The sequence below is a fragment of the Phyllostomus discolor genome, chromosome 14 (assembly GCF_004126475.2).
Source record: "Phyllostomus discolor isolate MPI-MPIP mPhyDis1 chromosome 14, mPhyDis1.pri.v3, whole genome shotgun sequence".
NCBI classification, from domain to species: Eukaryota; Metazoa; Chordata; class Mammalia; order Chiroptera; family Phyllostomidae; genus Phyllostomus; species Phyllostomus discolor.
This window is the reverse complement of record NC_040916.2, coordinates 15,678,144-15,684,845: the sequence shown is the minus strand read 5'-3', so window position 1 is coordinate 15,684,845 and position 6,702 is coordinate 15,678,144. Positions and strand designations below refer to the sequence as shown.

General features: G+C 49.2%; 1 long non-coding RNA gene across 1 annotated transcript; it reads right to left on the bottom strand.

Moving 5' to 3' along the window:
• Window positions 1–214: 214 nt before the first annotated feature.
• On the bottom strand, window positions 215–2,604 carry LOC118498103. The gene is made up of 2 exons (XR_004900637.1): window positions 2,363–2,604; window positions 215–1,135 (listed from the first exon to the last, which is right to left on the bottom strand). It is a non-coding gene; the product is annotated as an uncharacterized LOC118498103 (long non-coding RNA).
• Between the last annotated feature and the right edge of the window lie 4,098 nt (window positions 2,605–6,702).

The following is a 6,702-nucleotide window of genomic DNA, read 5'->3' as shown; positions in this document are numbered from 1 at the left end:
AAAAGCTGCTCCTACCGAGCTGTTTTCAGGCCCCAAGCAGAGAGTAGCCCTCAGACAACTGCTCGCCCGGGAATCAACTCTTTGGATCTCTATAGCAACCTGGGTACCAGCTGGAAGACCCAGAAGCTCAGTGGAGTCTGTCTGTCAGGCCTGAAAGAGCCCTGAACAGCCACAAACAGGAAGTGTCATTTTGTGCGGGGGATTTTTTTTTTTTGTAAAGATCGAGTTCTGAGGAATAAAACATGTGTTTTGTTAGTAGAACATAAAGTAGCTTTAACAATTAGAGGCTTGCTCTTCAATTCCAGGCAAATGACCACCACATTTAGTATATTGCTATGTTTTTATGTCAAATGTTCATGTTTTAAATTTAGCAACTCGGGGTCCAGCAATTCACTTTCGTTTATTTGTTCAGGCAAAAAGCCACGACACTGAACCTCTGAATGAACTGTCTTCTCAGCCCCATTATAAACACTTTCTTACCCATCTTCGTACTTGTTTTAACTGAGGAAAGGAAAAGGAGAACTGAAATCCAGGCTCAATGCCAAGCTTAGTTAAGTCTTCGATAATGATGAAGCCCCAGCTTGCGTACTCCAGTGGCCTTTTATGCAAAGAGAAGGTCAAGGTTCTTGCCCTGGAAAACTTAGCAATGACTGGAAATGCTAATTAAGAAGACCTAGGGTGGACCGATGCAAACTGTACTGGCCACACAAAAACAAGCATGTCCTCCTGGGCCGGACACCATTTCCAGAAGATGAAAAAGGCTTCTGCTTCCATGCTTAGGTCTTTGAATATTCATTAATTTTGCCTCCTTTCAGAATTAAAGTGTTCCGGCAAATTGGCTGTTCCAATATGTCATCTTCGGTGAACCAAAGGGAGTCTGTGTTCCATTTTTGGCCGTCTTTCAGCCAGCTGGCTTTTAATATTTTCTGTGCCTCTTATAATGCATGAAACTATGGCGACACCTGTCTGCATCTCAAATGACTCCTCTCGGTCAAGTTTGCTGAATCTCGAGCCAGCCTTTGATTGGTCATTGCTGCTCTTGATTTAGAAACTGTTTCTCAACCGGGGAAGCATCCAAGATAGGGTTTCGGCACTGCAGCTGATTGCTCCATCCTTCCGTTCACCAAGCGCTCATCTGGGGAGGGAGAACCATCGAATCTTCAGTTCACTGACTCGGAAAAAAACGAACTTGAACTTGAAAGAAAACTCTCCCTGTTCCCTTTGGCCAATGGATCCCCCAGTTCAGCTCTCAGAACTGAATCATCCGTGCCTGGGTTGAATGAGAAGGGCATTTGGCTGGGGTGTGGGGAAGGGTGCGACAATGAGGGCTTGGAGAGGCCCTCACTCACGGTCCTGTTCCGGCCCAACCTGCGGCAGGCCATCTGGCCAATGGAACTCTGTCCCCTCATCCAGTTCCTGGGTGTCCCCTGAGCCACGTTCGGGGACGAGGAAGTAAGATGTGAAATGAGCCTCACGGTCCTCTTTTCCTAATTTGGTATGGCAGGCCCGGGCACCCGGGCGTGGGAATCTATCTTTCTTGGCAAGTGTAGAGGGGGAAATCTGGTGCTTCCATTTTCCCACTTAGTGTCTGAGCCGACGCTAAAGGTCTCCAGAGGATAGGCGCCGAGCCCTAACTATCCTCCGCCCAGGCCTAACGGTTCCAGTGAGAACACGTACGTGATTTCTGGGCTTGCAAAGTGCATTTCATGATAAAGGTGATGCAGAATGCAGTCAAAAACGTCCACGCCAGAGAATTGTACTTTTGTGGCAAACATGCATTTTCCCACTGATACAGATATGCAAAAAGAAATCTGTGTCTTTTCCAAACTCTCTATTTTTAGTTCACTTTTTCTTCTGGTGGCAGAAAACATGATCTTATGCAGTTCCAGGCACATGCAGACTCTTGAGGTTGGAAGCTACTCAAGTCCTCGTACTCGGAAACCCCCGGACGGCCCCAGGGGTCTGCCACTTTCTCCCGGTGGAGCCAGCTACTCCTGGGAGACGGTGGCCTCCGCACCGCTCCCGGGCGTCCCCGTCCAGCTGGTCTCTCCCCTTCCTTTATCTTCTCCTCAGGGGTGGGGAGAGTGGAAGCAAGGCCTGACCAGGGAGAGGAGAGGATTGGCTCCGCCGGCACGCCCCCTCCCTCCATCCTGTCTCTGGGCTCTGTAGGGACCCTGGCTTCTGAGTTTCAAAGCCAACAATTTGCCATCTTTCTTCTCCGGCTCCTCCAAGATGAGTCTCCTCTGGGGCAAATGGCAGCTTCCTGGCTCTCTACAGGCATGGGGCAGGGGGTGGGGAGAAGTTCATGAAATAGCAGGGAGAGTGAGGGGCAAAATCCTTCATTAACACTTTGCAATATTACATCATCGGATGTTGTCCTTTTGGAGCCGCTTGCCTGCGTTACTCCACCCTCGTACTGTTGACTGTCAACTGTGGGTGCCCCGTGGTCGGGCCCAGGGCTCAGGCCGACACGGCAGCTCCCCTGGTACAGGCTGGGTCTCAGCGCGGAAGGTCCACCGCCCTTTGCTCTGTCAGCGTCCTCAGGAGACCTGTGCTGGGGTGGTCAGACAGGATGTACTGTGGGGCTTGACCCCTATTGCCCCCTCCCCTCCCCTCCCCTCCCCTCCCCTCCCCTCCTCTCCCTTCTCTCTCTTTCATGTGTCCTCCCTCCCTCTCTGGAAGCATAATTCACATGCAGTGAAATGCACACCTGTGGAGGCTGCAGCTCAGAGAGTTATTATTGCCCGTGTGTCTGCCCGTCAGGTCACCACCAGAGTGGTGCTGCCTTTTTACGGGAGATCGTGAGCGTGGTCTGGCAACGGGGCCAAACACAGCCGGAACTGGTGCACAGCGTGGTCCAACTTGGGGACCAGCTGTTTGTTGGGGTTTCTGGTTTTCGAATCTCAGCTCCTCCCACTCTAGCTCAGATCGCAGGGTGGGAAGGGCTCCGCAGCGGAACCTTCCAGCTCAGAAGCCCTGCAGGGTCCCCTCTGCTTGCTGGGGAAGGAACTCAGTCACCCACTGGCATTTGAGAAGTCCCTGACGGGAGTCTCGGTGGGCCTGTTCCAGACCCATCATCAGCGACATGGATGTCCTGCCCGGATGAGGTGTCATCCTGCTGGCGGTGTGGCCCGAGCTACGGGGCAGAGGGTTCCCTTCCTGGCCAAGTTCTGGCAGGGAGACTCGAGGCAGAATGGGAATTAGAATCAGCTGAGACACGATCAGACGTCGATTTTGGTTGCAGGCACGACCTTGGACAGAAGAATCTTCCCTCTACTGCTGCTCTTAGAGGTCCCCACGATTGACAGGGTCTTGGGTCCCCTCACAAAGCAACAGACCAATGTATCCTGGGACTTCACACTGAGAAAAGGCTGATTGTCAGCTGACGTCAGTACAACCTTTCTGGAGAACATCTTGTAATAATACCGTGCTGTGATTCAGCATTCCACTTCCAGAAAACTGTCCTGCTGAAATGTGCAAGGATGCAAATACCTCCCCCTCCCAGACACACACAGGCACACATACACGGTGCAGCACTGTGTATAACAGGCAAGATTTTAAAAAATCCAGTGATTAAACAGATTATGATATATGTGTGCAGGAATAGAATGAGGTGTTGTAGATCTACATGTACTGATGTTAAAAGGTGGCTGAGCTGTTGTGTCAAGTAAAGCAACACAACACAAAATAAAAACCTAAAGAACGGTTTAATACCTCTTTGGTAAATGAATAAGAATATGACAGTAGCCCATGTGTTGGAAGTATTAACAGCGTTTATCTCTGGGATTTGGGAGGAATGTTAGGGGACTTTTATTTGTAGCTTTTATTTTTTGATTTTTATTTATTTATTTTTTAAAATTTTATTTTAATCGTTGTTCAAGTACAGTTTTCTGTCCTTTACTCCCATCCCAGCCCATCCACCCATCCCTCCCCACCTCCCTCCCATTTCCACCCCCTCCTGAAGCGCAAAAGAAGAAAGATGAGGCAGAGGTCCAAGTAAACTGCTAGGTTTTTGTCCATGTGTCCTTTTTTAAAAAGCATTGTTCAAGTACAGTTTTCTCCCTTTTACTCCCATCCCAGCCCACCCATCTGTCCCCACTTCCCTCCCATCACCACCCTCCCCCTAGTTTTTGTCCATGTGTCCTTTAAATTTGTTCCTGTAAACCCTTCCCCTTTCCCCCTGAAATTCCCCTGAAATTCCCTCCCCACGCCCCTCTGGTCACTGTCAGCCTCTTCTCTATTTTTGTATTTGTAGCTTTTATATTATTGTACAGTTGGAATTGCACAATGAGCTTGTATTGCTTTTGAAATCAGAGAACTGTATAGTTTTTTATTTGTTCTTTCAAGAAAAAGGAAGAAGTCTAGAAACTGGCGAGAAGACAGAGATTTTTTTCCCTTGACTGCTTCCAGAAACTCCAGGTTGGGCGACCTTCACGAAGTCGGCCCCAAAGGAGGGTGAAGTAGTAGAAGCCAGTGGGATGTGCAGGGGAAGGCTCTGTGGGCAGACAGGTGGACCTTCCCTCGCTCAGGGGCCATAATGCGTGTCTGGGGGGGGCGCCAAGGCCCCAGCGATCTGGCTTCCAGCCTTCGTGCCCCTGTGCAGTATCCTCTCCGTGAACAGGGACTAGACCCGCTGCCTTGCTTCTGATGAAGAAAAAACAGCAGATAAAATAAGGAAAAAACCCCAATAATAACCAAAATAAGACAAAAGAAAAATTCAAATAAAAAATGAACTAAAAAAAACCCAAAAAGGAAAAAAAAAGGAGAAGACATCAAAAGCGGTGGGATGTCACTTCCGAGTCGAGAGGACAAAGGCGGGGATTTCCATCTCGCTAGTGTTCTCTCAATTGCTTGCTTGGAGGACATCAGCTGTCATGAATGAGCTCTGCTAGTGAGAGGCCCACGTGGTCAAGGACAGCCTCTGACAGCAGCCAGCGAGGAACTGAGGCCCTCAGTCCAGCGACCTATGCAAAACTGACCCTGCCTTTCCAGGACCTCGAGGCGAGGGTGGCTCGCAGGCCTGTACCCGGGTCGTAGCCTTGGGAGAGACCCTGAGCCAGAGGACCCAGCCAAATTCTTGACCCGCAGCAACTGCGAGATGGTAAATGTATATCGTTTTAAGTTTCTAAGTTTTGTGGTGATTTTATGGAGCAATAGACAGGTGATAGGGTAGGAAAATGAATGTGACCTCTTTGTCACTTGAAGGTGGCAGATGTGTTGCAGGTAGGAACTTACTAATTAACTCTACCTGTCTGAGGAGGTCACCTGTTGAGACTTCCACTGGAGTTTCTGAATCTGGAAACTGAGGGTAGTACTGGGGGAGGCAGAGAGGCATCATGGAGTCTATGGCCATACCACCCTAAATGCGCCCAATCTCCTCTGACCTTGGGAGCTAAGCAGGGTAGGGCCTGGTTAGTACTTGGGTGGGAGAGAAGTATCATGGGATGAATGACACCCTGCCTTCTTCACACAAATGTGTCATACATCCGGGGTCTCACAACGTGAGGGACAAACAGAGGTCTTTGTGGTAGCCAGCTGCCAGGATGACTTCCCATCACCCCTGCGTCCCAGTATTCACACCCTCACTTAGTCCCACGAGGAAGCACAGCTGACCCGTGGGACCAGTGGCATACAGCTGATGTCATTGCATGTGACTTTAAATGTTAGGCCACAGAATTGCAGCTCCTGCCTTGTCTACAGTAGTGTAATAATGTGCACTTGACATTCACTAATCACCTGCACACTGACTCACCCGAAGCAGGCTCCAGTCCTGTGAGCTCCATGCACGCTCAATGCCCTGTAAAGGTACACCATTTGTAAATTCTATACTGTATTTCCATTGTCTTTGCCATGTCTAGATGCACAAGTGTTTATCACTGTGTTACAGTTGCCTGCAGCACTCAGTACGGTAACATGCTGTACAGGTGTGTAGCCTAGGAACAAGAGGCTAGGTCATACGGCCTAGGTGTGTAGTAGGTGTATCACCCAGGTTTGTGTGAGCGCACCCTGGGCTGTTCACACAGTGAGGAAATCACCTAACGGTGCATTTCTCAGAATGCATTCCCATTGCTAGGTGACACCTGACTGTGTATGGAATACACAGTCATTGTTTCGTATAACAAGAATCCCTATTTCTGAAAACTTTTCTTTCTTTATATTCTATCCACAGGGTTGCAACGACAGTTTTTGTATGAATAAAGTGTGGTGCACAGTTGATTGGTCCAAAGGTTGAGTCTAAACTCGAGCTGAGCCAATCAGATTCCTTCTCTGGGACTTTGGACAGGAAACTAAGAAAGTAGTCAGTCTGGCTCTGGTGTCTGAACATCAAAAGTGAGTGGCCCCCGGGGGACATGTTCTGTCCTGTGACTGATGAAGGAAAGGAAGCTGACTCGGAATAAAGACAAGAACAGAGCAGGCCTGTAGAGAAGTGTAGGTGTGATTTTTGGGGGGTGACACTTGAAGTTAAGCAGAACTTTAGTTAATATTATGTTGAACAGTATCAGGGAACACCATGTACACTGATTCCCTATGAGTGGCACCCCTTAGAACATGACAGCGTGGCATGCAGCCCCCTGGAGTTGTGCTCTGAGACAGCCCTACTTTTAGTTGGGAATGGGGCTGTAGATAAAGGCCGGGGTCAAGTAACTCAGGAATTGAATATACTTGGCCCTGGCTGGTGTGGCTCAATGGATTGAGTGCCAG